A 16,073-nucleotide genomic window follows, 5' to 3' on the forward strand; every position below is an offset into this window, starting at 1 on the left:
CTGTTAAGGCCGCAGCGCGCGACAGCCCTCACAGTGCTCAGAACACTGCTGCAGGTGTTTCTGGCTTTAGGACCGCACTTGCCTCTTTCGCATTTTCTTATATGCCCCTTCTACATGATACAAAATGCAGCGTAGCCAACAGAAAGCCCCTGATTGTTGACCGCCGTGCTTTACCCCTGCCTTGCGGGTTTTATTGCGAAAGCAATACTACACCAGGTGTAACCGCTCGTCGCGTGGTCCGTGACTCGTGGGCCCCCGAAGAACACGACGAAGAGAACCACGAAGCCGAAAAAGAAGAAGACGACGAAGAAGAAGAAGAGCGCTCGGTCACCAGCACCTAATGCTTTCGCTCCATATTTGGTTCAGCAGCGTTGACCCCTTCTCATTTTTTTTTTTTTTTTTGTATAGGGTACTAGCCGGGGGACACTAGAGCATCCTCTTCGCAACGAAAAAGGTGTAAAAATGTTTTGTGTTCCACACAGAACAAGGATGATGTCTTACGTATAGAATAGTGATGTCGGGAAAGTTATGTTTTTCAACAGCAAGAGGTGTTTTCAAGTTTGCTTCACAAACAAACGCAACAACCTTTATCAGGGATAATTACATAATAAAAAATGAAAGGCGGTTTATATACCTTGGTTTAACATTTTATAAAGATAGAACGTGGGATCCGCTATAAATACTATAAATAGTACGGCGGGAACAGCTCTGATCTTTTCACACCGGAATTATACATATATGCAAGTAAAGCAGGCTGCATATCAGGCATATCAGTCATATGTGCGGCTGATTCAAGAGTATGTCTGCCTTGTGTGGGACCCGTTCCACCGTGTCATGTTGAGGCAATTGAACGTCTAAATTCTGTTGATGCAAGGTTAATTACTGGGAAGTTTGATTGCTTTCACAACGTTATCACTATGAAATGGAACTGTGCTGGCACCCTTTACGTGAACGCCGGAACAATCCGACTCAAATTGTTTTCAGCGATTTTCGTACTCACATGGGAATCAGTGCTTGAAATTATATTTACAGCACCCGCGTTATGTTTCGCCTCGAAACGACCATAAATTGAAGGTTCGACCAAACCAATGCCGCACTGGTTTGTGTAAACAATCAGTTTTTTTATTGTACCCTAAACGACTGTTATGCATTACCAGAATATGTTTGCCACTAAACTGCACGTTTGTTTGGTGATGTTTTCTGCCCCCCCCCCCCTTGCTGTATTGCCCTAGTGGCGCTGCGCGTATTGACGAATAAAGAATATAAAAAGGAAATCAGAGAAGGTAAGGGCCAGCGAGAACTCATTGACACAGAAAAGTATCGGGTAGCAATTATAAGCTATGAAAAGAGCCACGCAAGACGCAACGAGATTAAGCAGATCCGGTATGGGGACGAAGAATATAGTGATAACAGCGTTATGAAGAGAGCGCTCGCTGATATTATCAAGACCTGTTTGCTAATGCAAGGGCAGTTGAAGAAGCTTTTAAAGACGAATTTCTAAGGTTTATGCCGGTACTGGAAAAACAGGTTAAAACACGCCTTGAAACCCCGATACGCGAAATAGAGGTGGCCATTGAAGATTTAGCCTCAAGGAAATAGCCTGTACCGAATGGTTTAGCTGCAGCCTTTTATAAAGTATTTAAGGAAGACATGGCTCTTGTTTTACATAGCATTGCAACCGCATCATTTAAATGTTATGAGATACCATAGTGCATATTTGGTTCTCATACCTAAAAGAGATGATGCTATGAAACTGCTCTCAGTAGGAGCCCACCACAAAATCAGTCTCACTATTGCTGACTATAAAATATTTGTGAAAGCATTAGCTAAAAGGCTGCTAAAAATAATAAACAGTAACCTAGGAGACCATCCCACGTCCTGGTTAAAGGTCGCAAAATATTCACAAATATTAAAGGGACAGAACACTGTCCAAAATATATCATGAGATTATGGTGGAGATGAAAAGACATATTAATTGGGCATTGAAATTCGCATAAAAATAACTGAAGCGCTATCTAACGGAGAAACCCTATTATTTTCACAGTAATTCCACGAGTGATTGCGTTCCAGAAAAATATCGCGGATTTTCGTAAGCGCATTCTTTTCTTTTTTTCTCCTAGGAGTGCGTGCCATAATTTATTATATTTTGCGCTCTCTACATTGCGTCCTTAAATAAACCTACTCCTCCTTTCGTACTCTGAGGGGCATGCTTTCAGGTTTCCCCACTACATGCCGCCACAGTCTCTGAAATTTCGTGAATGAAGCGATGATAGTGAACACTCCGACTTTCGTCGACAAGCCGTGCGTTGTTGTGCCATTACAGCCTTGAGTGTGGAAACTGAAAAGGACATTACTCTAAGCAAAAAATGTCTTATGCCGGTACTAGAAAAACAGGTGAACCTATATATATATATATATATATATATATATATATATATATATATATATATATATATATATATATATATATATATATATACGCATATATATATAATTTTTTTTTCGGTACGTCTTTTGGGTAGACCGGCAGTCGTCATCACCGTCGCTGCTCATGATTTCCAGCATCGCACAACATAAAAACGGGCGCATGCACTGATCGAAAATTTCTCGGTACAAAATTTTCTACAGTGTTTCTACCAAAGCCGGAGTCAAACATTTCACACATGAATATTTCCATAGCGCCGAGAAAAAAATATTGAGACCTAAATTCCAGTGTCCTGTTCCTTTAACATTGCAAGTGGTGTGCAGGATGCTGTGACGCTTTATGGAGCCGAGTTGCGCTGTTGCAGCTAGATCTTGAAAAGAAATTTGATCCCGTCAAACATAACATCCTTTTTACCATTCCGGAATCTGTAAAACGTTGATACCGCAATTATTGACAGAATAAAGAAGTTTAGATTGGTTGTTCAACACGTATGATTGTATACAAAAGCGTTACGGATAGCCTTCCTGTAAGATAATCTTTAACACAGGGCTGCCCGATCTTACAGTTCCTTTTTGCACTCCGTCTACACCCGTTTTGTTTATCCGCTTTTCGTAATAGGAAAATATATAGTAGGTTCTCAGCTTCAATCATGCTAAGCGAAATGTTTGTCGTAAGCAGATGTATTATTTATTTAGTCTCAATACGAGACCGCAGCAGGCTTTTGCAAGCCCAAGGAAGGGGAAACACGAGCTGCTGTTGCGGTATTTCCTTTATTGGTAACAGAGCCTTCAGTGTAGATGAACGTGAAGTTGGCATATAAGTTCACGCTGAACAGCGGCTACTTCTTGCTGCAGAGCACAGTGTGGGGCGTGACGTCCGGTTGTTACGCCTGGGAGGTTTGTGGCATCTTGAGGCGATTCATAAACATGGACAGGTCTGGAGTGAGTGAGTGAGTGAGTGAGTGAGTGAGTGAGTGAGTGAGTGAGTGAGTGAGTGAGTGAGTGAGTGAGTGAGTGAGTGAGTGAGTGAGTGAGTGAGTGAGTGAGTGAGTGAGTGAGTGAGTGAGTGAGTGAGTGAGTGAGTGAGTGAGTGAGTGAGTGAGTTAGGGAGTGACTGAGTGAGTGAACTTTATTAACTGCACGGGAATCTTTTTCTTCGCCTCTTCAACCGAGGCTGACGAGCAGTTGGCGCCCCCAGTCCAGGGCACCACTGGCTTTCCCCAGTTTACGAGCTCTTGTGACCAGGTAGAGCTGAGCCTCCGGGTCAGAGCTGGCCAGCAAAGCCTCCCACTGTCTTTCATTTGGGTTTTCAATATTTTGTAGTTGATGTGAGCTGCATTCCCATGTTATGTGGTACAGGGTAGGGGTCTTCCCGCACCACGGGCACTCGTCTCTGAATGTCGTGGGGTGCATCATGTGTAATATGTGTAAATTAATGAAGGTGCCCGTCTGTAGCCGCCTCAGATCTATGGCCTCCTCGTTGCTGAGCTTTTTATGCGGCTCCGGTTGTACTTTCCGCAAGCTTCTGTAGTGTTGTAGTATTGTGGTGTAGTCAGGGTCAAGTGGAATCAGGTCCTCTGCAGCGAGACTGTTGGGCGCACGGTAGGTTGCATGTCCTCGGGCTACCCTGTCTGTATACAAATTCCCCGTGACCCCTTCATGCCCCGGAATCCACACTAGTGTTTGAGTGTATTGTTTCGTTGGCTCGGTTGTGGAAGTAAGGATCTGGTGCGCTACCGTAGGTAATTTACCCCGTTGAAAATTTCTGCACGTGGATTGAGAGTCCGACAGTATTGTCAGACTCTCTCCCGTTTCTCTTCCTTACCTAATGGCCAGTGCGATAGCCACTTCCTCTGCCTCCGTAACTGTACAGTTTTGGATCGAGGCGCTAACTACCTCCGGGCCTTCGCAGTCTGTGACCGTGGCTATCGCCCTCTTTGCACTGGTTTCGTATAAGGCTGCGTCGGTGCACCTTGGCGTGTCTTGTTGGTCAAATGTTTTTTTCATAATACTCTGCCCTTGCCTGCCTCCTTCCCGGGTGTAGGGAGATGTCTGAAGAGGTGAGGTGATTTGGGAGTTTAACGCAGGAGCTGTTTGAGGAGGAGGACGACTCGGGAGCGACTCTTGCTGCGCAGATAGCAGAGCAAGGGCGCACACTCGGGTGCTCGGTGCATGCACTCGACGTGATTGAGGAGCTTTTGGAACATTCTGAGGGACACAGGAGAAGAGCGTGTCTCCGGATATGTGACAGGGGTTGATGAGAAGCTTGGAAGGCTGTAGAAAAGTTGGAGTGCTGTACGATAATCTACGTCCAGGGCGTACCACTTGCATGGCGCGAGGTTGACGAGAGGAAGGGCATATAGCACCTTGGAGGTAGCCATAACATTGTAGAGGCGTTGGCATAGGGCAGGTGCAGCGCCTTTGCCCCGGGCGAGTAAACGACGCGCTTGAGCAGCGACTCGCTTGGTCTCTTTGCGGAGAGCGTTGACAGCGGGTGACCACTTAAGAGAGCAGTGGATTTGTGTTCCCAAATAATGGACCTGCTTGCTCCACGGAAGAGGTCGGCCGCCGAGTCGAAATTTGGCCATTTCCCAGCGCGCTTTGTTGTCGAGGGGATGCACCAAGGGTGCATTGGTCTTTTCACTGGATACAGTTAAGCCGATGTTCGCCAGGAAGCCCACGACACTGTCAAGAGCGCACTGCAAGAGGCGAACTGTGCGGTGACACCTTGTTGTTGAGGAGGAGGTGAAGAGCGCTACGTCATCAGCGTAGACGACAACACGGAGAACATCAAGAACTAAGTAGTCGATGCTGTCTGCCGGACCCGCGAGGAATAAGTTATAAAGAAAGGGGCTCAAGGCACTGCCCTGAGGGACGCCACACGGCAAAGGGCGACGAGATCTGAGCTCTGAGTGAACGCACACACGCATAGTTCGGCCACTCAGGAAGCCACGGACATAGACGTGAAGGTGTCCACTTATCCCCATGGCCGTAAGTGGGTCCAAAATAGCCCAGTGCGGGAAGGAATCGAATGCACTCTTCACGTCCAGCAGGATGATAAATCCAGCATGATGGGAGAGGTGGGCTTGCTCCAAAATCGAAACGACATCGGCGATGGAGTCCGCTGTAGAGCGAAGGCTTCGGAATCTGCTCTGTTGTGGTGGTAAGCGCGTTCGTAGCCTTTGCTACCCAGTTGAGCCGATGAAGGGCCATATCCTCAAGCACTTTACCTGGAGCGGAAGTGAGGGACAAAGGTCAGTACGAGGTGAGCTTGATTCGGGCTTTACCCTTCTTAAGGATGGGGACGACAATGGCCACATGCCATGCTTGCGGGATTTCATCACTGCACCAGACGTCATTAAATGCAGTGCGCAATTGGTGTTGCTACGGTTTGTCGAGGTTCCGGAGCATTTTATAATTAACGTCTAGACCAGCGGCACTATGCTTCTTGCGATGGTCTAAGGAACGGTGGAGCCCGAATGCAGTAAAATCATCATCGCATAGGGCAGAAATTTGGCGAAGGAGGAGCGTTGGAGGCTGTCGGAGGTGGTGCAATCTGGGTGGCCAGTTGCTCCTAAGTTTGAGGTTGGTGATGCCACGATGAATGGCCACTGCCACAATCGGACCCCGTGGTATGCCAGGTTGTAGGAAAAACCATACGGGGAGTAAGGAGTCTCGAGAGAAGGGCGGATTTCGAAGGCTACGAGCACTAACCCAAACACTGTCGTAGCTGCGCATGGTCGCACTGACGTGATGACATTACGAGCACTTGAACAGCAACACAGCAAAGTCAGTGGCGCTGCAGTCTGCTGCGCCCAAGGCAACATCTGCAATATGGCTGGCGCAACTTTCGAATCAAGCCAAGCATTCAGACAACGCAACGGCGTTCCAGTAACAGTCGCGAGATAGCGGCGACGAGCGGCGCGTCAGTCGAGAAATCAAAAGGGATAGACAGAAAGGATATGGGAAAGAGATACTTAGCAATAAGTGACATAGAGGAAGGAGTGTCTTTCTCCTCCCACATTCCTCTTGGACTCCAAGAGTGAGGAGGCTCTTCAAGCGCTACTCCGTAGATGCCCTCCTCGCCGAGTGACCCTGAAGTCTGAGTACTCAACATGCTTTGCGCTTCGTACACTTTAACCACCAACAATTTGCAGGTTATACCGTCTCCCGTGGCAGTGTAGTAAACTAAAAATTTTTGCAACTCTAGTGAGAGTCGTATGAATAGTTATAACGTTTGTTCGCAGGTGGCGTCGCTATAAAAACACATAACTCCACCCGACGAGGACGGGGCAACAAACATGCGCGCTATAGTGAACCAGAATTCTAGTTCACTATAATACAAGCGGTGACAGTGGAGAGGAGCCGTTTTACGGAGTGGTGGTCGCTAGTGCGACGCTGGCTTTTTTCCTTTTCTGTTTCCCCCGCGCCCTGTATGGTGTGTGTGTGTGTGTGTGTGTGTGTGTGTGTGTGTGTGTGTGTGTGTGTGTGTGTGTGTGTGTGTGTGTGTGTGTGTGTGTGTGTGTGTGTGTGTGTGTGTGTGTGCGTGCGTGCGTGCGTGCGTGCGTGCGTGCGTGCGTGCGTGTGTGCATGTGTGTGTGTGTGTGTGTGTGTGTGTGTGTGTGTGTGTGTGTGTGTGTGTGTGTGTGTGTGTGTGTGTGTGTGTGTGTGTGTGTGTGTGTGTGTGTGTGTGTGTGTGTGTGTGTGTGTGTGTGTGTGTGTGTGTGTGTGTGTGTGTGTGTGTGTGTGTGTGTGTGTGTGTGTGTGTGTGTGTGTGTGTGTGTGTGTGTGTGTGTGTGTGTGTGTGTGTGTGTGTGTGTGTGTGTGTGTGTGTGTGTGTGTGTGTGTGTGTGTGTGTGTGTGTGTGTGTGTGTGTGTGTGTGTGTGTGTGTGTGTGTGTGTGTGTGTGTGTGTGTGTGTGTGTGTGTGTGTGTGTGTGTGTGTGTGTGTGTGTGTGTGTGTGTGTGTGTGTGTGTGTGTGTGTGTGTGTGTGTGTGTGTGTGTGTGTGTGTGTGTGTGTGTGTGTGTGTGTGTGTGTGTGTGTGTGTGTGTGTGTGTGTGTGTGTGTGTGTGTGTGTGTGTGTGTGTGTGTGTGTGTGTGTGTGTGTGTGTGTGTGTGTGTGTGTGTGTGTGTGTGTGTGTGTGTGTGTGTGTGTGTGTGTGTGTGTGTGTGTGTGTGTGTGTGTGTGTGTGTGTGTGTGTGTGTGTGTGTGTGTGTGTGTGTGTGTGTGTGTGTGTGTGTGTGTGTGTGTGTGTGTGTGTGTGTGTGTGTGTGTGTGTGTGTGTGTGTGTGTGTGTGTGTGTGTGTGTGTGTGTGTGTGTGTGTGTGTGTGTGTGTGTGTGTGTGTGTGTGTGTGTGTGTGTGTGTGTGTGTGTGTGTGTGTGTGTGTGTGTGTGTGTGTGTGTGTGTGTGTGTGTGTGTGTGTGTGTGTGTGTGTGTGTGTGTGTGTGTGTGTGTGTGTGTGTGTGTGTGTGTGTGTGTGTGTGTGTGTGTGTGTGTGTGTGTGTGTGTGTGTGTGTGTGTGTGTGTGTGTGTGTGTGTGTGTGTGTGTGTGTGTGTGTGTGTGTGTGTGTGTGTGTGTGTGTGTGTGTGTGTGTGTGTGTGTGTGTGTGTGGTATCCGACATTTTCTTTTTTTATCGGCCAGGGTTCTTTTCATTTCTTGACTCCCACCTACTTCAAAGGGACGGCCACATCATAATCATCATCATACAGTGTGCATGCATACAAACAAGGGCGCCAAGGGCACGCACAAGCGTGCATGGCTTCGTCTTGACTACTTGACAGTAGTAAAACTGGAAAGAACGGCCGTGTCGCGAGGATTGAGCCAGTAGCGCGGCGACATATGTAGGTCACGAGACTACGATATGCCGCGCCATTAGAAGATGACGAGACCGAGGGTTATTTTTGCGTCACTAGGCTCGCGCTCGGCTGAGGGCGGCGCAATACCTTCAGGCTTCCTAGAGTCATTCGAATTGACTCTACTTCTCGTCGGCGGCCAACCAAATTCGTTCTGTGCTCGTCCATATCGACGTAATCGTCTGGTTCCCAGCCTACACAATCTCCTGTTTATAGCGTATGCTCCGACAACTGCGGCAAACAACTGTGCTCTCCTGACATCGTTTTTTTATTTCACGCAGGGCACCACCACTCCTCGGAGCAGGGACGATGAAACCTGCGAGCCGCAGCAGTCGCAGGCTTCGACTCGAAGCAGGCAAGATGTCGACAGATGTCGTGCGAGCTCGCAGTGAGTAATTTATTTTTATTTCATCCGAGCTTTCCCTGGTGGTTCACCTCGGGGCTCCTCCGAAGCCGGAGCTCGCAGTACAACAGCGCCACCCGCTGTACCTTCTTTCGCATAATTAGGAGCCGTACGGTCGTGAGGGCTAAAATTACGTACTTTCTTGCATTGTCTTGACATAGCGCGGTGGCGAGTCAGTCAATATGATTGCGGGCTTTGGCGGGTTGTTCGAAATTATTCAACTTAACGAGAGCAAATGAGGGAAACTTCCGTGGGATTGCTCTTTTGAAGTTTTCGTGGTGCGAACGCGCTTACGTTTGATAGAACACTCTCTCAGAATCTTTTTTATTTTTCAATTGCTTAAGGGAAAGGCGCAGTATCTGTCACTTGTTTCTGTGGACACCTTAACCGCGCCGTAAGGGAAGAGAGGAAGGTGGGAGTGAAAGGGGAAAGATAAAGAGGAGCCGCTGTGGAGGGCTACAGATTAATTTCGATCACCTAGGGATCTTTAAAATGCGCTGACATCGCACAGCACAAGGACGCCTCTTAGATTCGCCTCCATCGAAATGCAGCAGCTGCGGTCGGGATCGAAACCGGGCTCTTCGACACAGTAGTCGGGCCTCAGAATCTTCTGACGTGGCAGTATAATGTTCCACCCTAGGAACAGCTTCTCGCGGTTTACGCTTTTTCTTTCGATTCTCTCTTGATTTAAAATTATTCCTTTAACGAGGAGACGAGTAGGTTTAGTAACGAGTAGTGACTTAAAGGCGTTTGTTAAACTAGCTACGGATATACTTTTGGTGGTTTCTGTTACCTAGGCGGACTTTAACATTAGCAACAGCGATACACGTCGCGCGTACGTTTAATCGTGTCGCGGTATCAAGAGGGGCTCCGTTACTTCGGTTCACGCTATGGTGGCGACTTGCGTTTATTCGTCGACATGTAGTTTCTCATCGCAATCGCAGATTTATTGTTCGATTTGCCACATCGCTATTCTGGTGTATTGGAACAGTTTCTTCAAGGATATATGGAATGGTACCTATCGGGAAATCGCTTCCCTTTCATCCTCTCTTACTTGTTTCTACTAGCGATCTTAATATAAATTCTACTCTCGCGTGTTTGATTCGGCTTCTAGCCAATTTGCTGCTTTTGTTTCTACTTCATCGAACAAAACCTTTGTAGGCAGAGTTTAGTTTTTGTATTGAGCTCGTTTCGTTCGCTCTTACTCATATACTTTTATTACACGTGTGTTGCTTGATCAGTAATTTTTAAGCCTGGTTTTTTAAGCGCCCCTGGGACTGCGGCATTTTTCTGTCACTCCACTACTTTCCCTAAGACACGGTTCAAGTGTTTACTGTGAATTGAAACGCGCCTTACGTTCACTAAAAATTCATTGCAGGTTTGAAAGCACTGTCTCCCGTACCGTGTTCTTTATAGAGAAAAGATAAAGGCTCATAAAAAAGATGTGTAAGCGTCCACTTTCATCTATTTTCTATATGCCATGCACGGTGAGAATCCCTACGCCTTATTGCGGAATTGAAGCCCTGACTCTTCCTTCAATAAATATATTACCCATTTTTTTTTACCGGGAGATCACAATTTATGTCATAAGTTTTCCGATTATATTTTTACCAATTTACAGTAGACTAATTCATTTTTCTACATTAACAGCATCTCATGACTTTTTGCCATTTCACATAGTAACAATTCAGTGTCAGTCTCTGGCACTCTTTGGTCCCAGATGCCCTTGCGCCAATAACCATCACCACGGAGTTTCTATTCATCTTTTCTCTCGACCACCTACAACGTGACGCCATGAAGGAAGAGGCGGCGCCACACTTGACCGTGTCGACTACGACAAATAACTTTGCCCAATTATACTTCTGAGGCGAAGAGAACGAGGTAGCACATGCCACGAGTAGGTGAGTGTTACCGCGCGTGCGCAACCCCATCTTTCGTATCTGGCGTCACAGCGCGAGTTCAACACTGGCTAGCGCTCCCATTGGCCCAGCCCGGGTGCCTTGCCAATACGGGGCAGAGGCTAGGCGCGAGGCACGTTCCGCCTAGCTCGCTTCAGAAGCAGCTCGTTCATCTGCCGGACGGTCGCGTGACTTCGCTGCTGATGCACTTTGTCCTCTCATCCAACTGCCTAGAGGGGTCCCCCTCGTCGTCGCAAATCTGGGCCCCCACAAACATTCCCTGTCCCCAGTGGAGACCGATAGCGAGGCTGCGAGAAAGGTGAGCACTTTTTACGGTCCGCAATTTTTTCTGCGAATCCCTTGCCATCAGCCCATCCCGTAACCGTGTAGTCGAGGATGACACAGGAGTGTACACGGCCGCCGCAGCTCCCCTCCGTTTGGAAGGCGCGGCAAAAATATGGGGATCCTGCACTTCACCCCGTGTTCAGCGTGATGCCTCTTGATCTCGGCTAAAGATTATTTCGTCGTACTTTTTCCAACCCTGATGCCCTAGCTTCCACGAGTTTTGATCAGTGGTCCTAAAAAATGTTACCACTTGCGTGAGCCTGCTTGGCTTAATGTTAGGCTTTGCAACTGACCTGCCATGGGAGAGCACCGGACTGCAGCTTGCCGAAAAGCACCAATCGTCTCTGTTTTGCGTAAACGACGAGTATTGCCATGCCCCTTGTTCGTTGCAATTCGCGCCCCGACCGCTGTTTCATCACGCCCAGCTGCGATGCGTTTAATGAGTAACAGGTATCTTTACCTCTGCACTACTACTGAGCGTTCGCCTTTCTGATGATGACGTGCATTGGTCTTTCTACGGCGGGTATTAATCATCAAATGGTTAGGTTCACCAGTGGTTTCCACATCGCGGGTACCTAGCTTGATTCAATCAAGCTGGCGGAATACTGAAACACTCGTTTGTGAAGTGAGGGTTTTGGTCCAGTCATGTGTCGCAAAGCCTTCTACAGAGCTTACACTTTGGTACGTCTTGTGAACGTCAGTGATGCTTTCCCCTTTTTCCAGGCGGACCGATCGTATGCACACAGGTCTCCCCCTGGGCGCTCCCTTCCAACGGCGCCTCGCAAAGTTCATTCGCGCATGACGTGCAGCAGCTCGTGCTCACAGCGGCCCTTCCCCAATTGTGTTCTGCCATACCCCGCGGCGTAGGCGTCAACCTGGGCAACGGGGCACCCTCCGTGGCTCCCACGGAAGGCTCGCCCTCCCGCTCGCAGTCGCCAATGGCCACGCCCATGCGGGCCTGCAATGGCATTGGCAACATATATTCACACAAGGAAGACCTCAAAATCCAGGTGAGCGACGACGGTTGCTGCTGCGCGCACCTGAATCACCCTCCCCCCAACCTCCCGGTAGCATAACCATCGGAAACAATATTGGGAGTGTGCTGGAAGTGTGTACGGCCCTACATAGGACTGCCAACAAACTCCAATATTAGACTAATGGTTTGTCCTGCCACTACCGGCATGGGATGAAGGTTCCCATCGGTGTTATATGTCGTATCTAAAACTGCCGAGCTAGATAGCTGCCGAAAGGTGTAAATATTTGAGGCGCAAGTCACATAGCATGTGCCGGGGCATAGGCGCTTTGGGGAATGCAGCAGTTGTGGTAATAAGGTTTCAGTAGAGTGAGACGGGAAAGGGTGACATAGGCACTACCCCAGAAACGTGTACTGCCCAAGCGGCGCTGCGAGTGTTGTCATGCGCGCTTAAGACAGCTACAAACACGAGATAGCATTATTTGCTTACGTGCTAGCTGGCGCAAGGCCTCGCATATGGCTTCGAAAAAGTGCGAAATCTGGCAGGCGGTGTCGAAAAATAAAGTGGATGCTCCTGAAGTATGCTTGCATATCTTATTGGACTGGGATGACTTCGCTGCGATTGACATGGCAAACATCATCGGGCTGTCTATAGCTGTTGCTTTCCCTAAGAGAGCGACGTCTCGGTCGAGTTTCATTCAAAATGGACGGTATCCAAAAGTAAAAATTAAAACAGAGGAGCCGACCTGTCGATACGGTTTGCTCGCCTGTGCTACTGAGCTCCTCAGCAGCTGTTATATGGTCGATTGAGCTCTCGAGGGCTTTTAGATGAGTTCCGTGCTAGCCGATAAGCCCCTTGGCTAAATATGCATGCCTCGCATCGAATTGCCAGCGGAATCATGAACGCCATTACGCTGAGTAGAACATTGTCAGCGCATTCTCTTGAATTTGCACCAACTCGGTTTCCTGATATTCTTTAGAAAGCGTTGTGAGCAATCGGCAGCAGTAATGTAGTGAAGGAACTGGATTCTGAGGGACTGCTGCGCTTGTGGGACTCGGCGCACGCAGACCAACAAGGACGAAACGCTTCGTCCTGGTGCCCATATTGTTATGCTTCGTCCTTGTGCACTTAGTCCCGCAAACATGGAATCAAACAATGCAACAGTCCAAAAAGTACTGCTTGATTACTGCGATCTGTTCCCGCGCTGTCTCCAGGAAATCGAGCGCACCCTGCCGTCCCACTTTCCGCGCCGGCCTGCTCAGGCCAAACTTGGCCAGCTGATCCAGTTGCTCCAGGAACATCCCAGGAACATTGTTCCAGGAACAGAGCAAGACTGCCAATCTGGAGATGGTCATAATCGTTCTCACCAAGAACTCAAACTACGCCGAAATCAAACAGGTGACCGAGACCGAGATTGGTCTGCGCACCCAGTGCGTGCTGGACAACAACGTGATCACGAAGTGCAACACGGCGCTCATCACCAACCTGTCCCAGAAGATCAACACCAAGCTTGGCGGCATCAACAACAGCCTAATTGCCATGGAAAAGCCTGCCATCTTCAAGAAGCCGGTGATCATCATCGAAGCGGACGTGACTCACCAGGCGCCCGGAGATAAGCTGAGGCCCTCGATTGCGGCCTACGTCGGCAGCCTCGACTCCATACCGTCCACGTTTCACGCCTCCATTCGCGTGCAAATGGAGTATTCCAGCACGAAACTTCAACTGGAAATCATAAAATACCTCTTGAAGGAATTCTACAGAGCCACAAGACACAAGCCAGAACGCATCATCTTCTACCGGGATGTGTGAGCGAGGGGCAGTTCATGGAGGTCCGCAACCGCGAGGTTAGTCTGAAAAGCGAAATCATTCCACCGAATATTGCCCCGATATTTCTGGGGCCTGGGCGCACTGGTAGTTAAGCCGGCATCTTATTTGCTCGGTTGTTCATCGAACATATCTAGTGCGGTATCTTATGGTTCTTAACTTGGATGCCACAACTCTTCCCTGATTCTTGCTTGCGCCAGGTCAGCGCAATCCGACTGGCGTGCCAGGAGCCTTCCCCGAACGAGACGTACGAACCGGCGCTAACGTTCATCGTGGTCCAAAAGCACCACCATACACGTTTCATGCCCGCCAGCGACCGGGACGGGGTGGGCAAGTGCCGCAACGTGCAACCCGGCACCGTCGTCGACTCCGTGGTGACGCACCCGCTTGACTTTGACTTCTAACTCTGCAGCCATTTGGGCATTCAGGTGGGCTGTATCGTGGCATTCAAAATGCCACTAGTCTGTATTTGCTTGCAGCTGTGTAGAAGCTGATCGGAACGCTGAAAGTAATTTTATTGCGAATTAGCGGTGGTCACTACGTCACTAAGGTAGGCGGTGTGGCGATAATGGAACGCAATAATTTTTTGTAGCTGTGTACAGAGAGGAAAACCGGGTCGCTTGAACGCTCTAACGTAGAAAAACGAATCGGGATAGCTTAGAATCTGTGCGTTCGTGGCATTGTCAGGTAATGCAGCATAACGGCATGAGGCCGACAAACTTATTTTGTCAATTCAGCGATGTGCTTGTCCTCTCCTCTCGACAAGCCTCGTGCCACTACGCTGCATCACGTGAAATTATGCCTTGGCCACGGGCTGCCTAAAAACGGAGCTCAGGGTGCTTTTTTTTTTCTTTGAACGCCAATTTAAAATACCCTGTTTAAAAACGAAGGGGCGTTCGCAGACGCTGCGACACACTGGGGTGGTCATGAAAATACCGCTCATAGGAATTCACGAAACCGAATGATTTCAGAGGAGGATTTTGTTTTCACAGGGCGCGTGCGATGTTCTTTGCCGTAGAACCACAAACATCCTTGGAGAGATTGTGATCATTTATTCAACGCCACTATTTCCAAATACAGCGCACCGTATACGGGCACGAGTCGAGAGCGCGACCCATGTAGAGAAATACGTCTAAGCAGAACTCCCCGCATCTTTCTCGTTTCCCAAAGCACCGGTAGAGGTAGCCGATTGTTTAAGGTTGGCGAGTGATTTGCAGAAATGTTTCACACAGTGTGCTACGTCATACCGAAGCCTGTTTTTAAAACGTTGGTATAAACGTTTGTGAAGCCAGATGTACCCCGAAATGTCTCCATTTACTCCGGGTGTTTCCCTGAATTGATCATGTTTCTCGTACCTGACACGCTTCCGCGTGCATTAAATTTCCTCAATAATACTTCAGTTCAAATTACGTAGCAAAGTCAGAACTGCAATAAAAGGACCTGCAAAGTTATGGCAAGGAAACAAGTGTACGGCGGCCGCAGACCGCGGGGCAGAAAATGCTGCTCGATTCGAGGGCCGATGGCTACGGCGTCCGTGAATGCGACCTTTCTTTCCAGACAGGTTTGGGTTGTCTACTACAACTGCGCGCGGTTGATTTGCCCATGTTTTATGAATACGGCCGTCAACGTACACGTTAGTAATATTTTAGCGGCAGGATATTCAAGAGAGAAGGTAGCTTGCTTGGCTTACGCGACTGAGAGAATCACTCAGTTTATGAATCTTACCAGGATTGGTTAGGGTTCACTAAAATTATCGGATGAATAATACAGTAGAACGGTAAGCTAGTTGGTTTTCCGACATAGCGAAACATTCAGCTGAGTAGAAAATACACACACACACACACACACACACACACACACACACACACACACACACACACACACACACACACACACACACACACACACACACACACACACACACACACACACACACACACACACACACACACACACACACACACACACACACACACACACACACACACACACACACACACACACACACACACACACACACACACACACACACACACACACACACACACACACGGACGCTGCTGCACTTACAACTTATTATTTACACCCGCTCACATTCTTTGTTCACTTCTTCTCACTTCATCTTTCACTGTCCTACCAGTGATCCAAACATTCTTTATTTTTTCAATAAGAGAAGGGAAGGCGTTCTAACACACTCCTCACGAGCCACAGATATCGTCAAGGCTTCCAATAGCTTCCTCGTCAACTTATCCTTATTCTGTCTAAAAAGTGCTACGTTATTGAGGTCTGCTGGGCACTTTTTACATACAGTACATTCTTTGCAGAGCAACGCTAGGCTAGTACCAGA

The 16,073-nt window shown here is 48.5% G+C and overlaps 1 pseudogene; it reads left to right on the plus strand.

Moving 5' to 3' along the window:
- The window catches only part of LOC146202084 (protein argonaute-2-like), a 36,718-nt pseudogene that overhangs the window by 19,369 nt on the left and 1,276 nt on the right, over positions 1-16,073 (plus strand).

The sequence above is a fragment of the Amblyomma maculatum genome, chromosome 1 (assembly GCF_055883805.1).
Source record: "Amblyomma maculatum isolate TAMU_Amacu chromosome 1, ASM5588380v1, whole genome shotgun sequence".
Lineage (NCBI taxonomy): Eukaryota > Metazoa > Arthropoda > Arachnida > Ixodida > Ixodidae > Amblyomma > Amblyomma maculatum.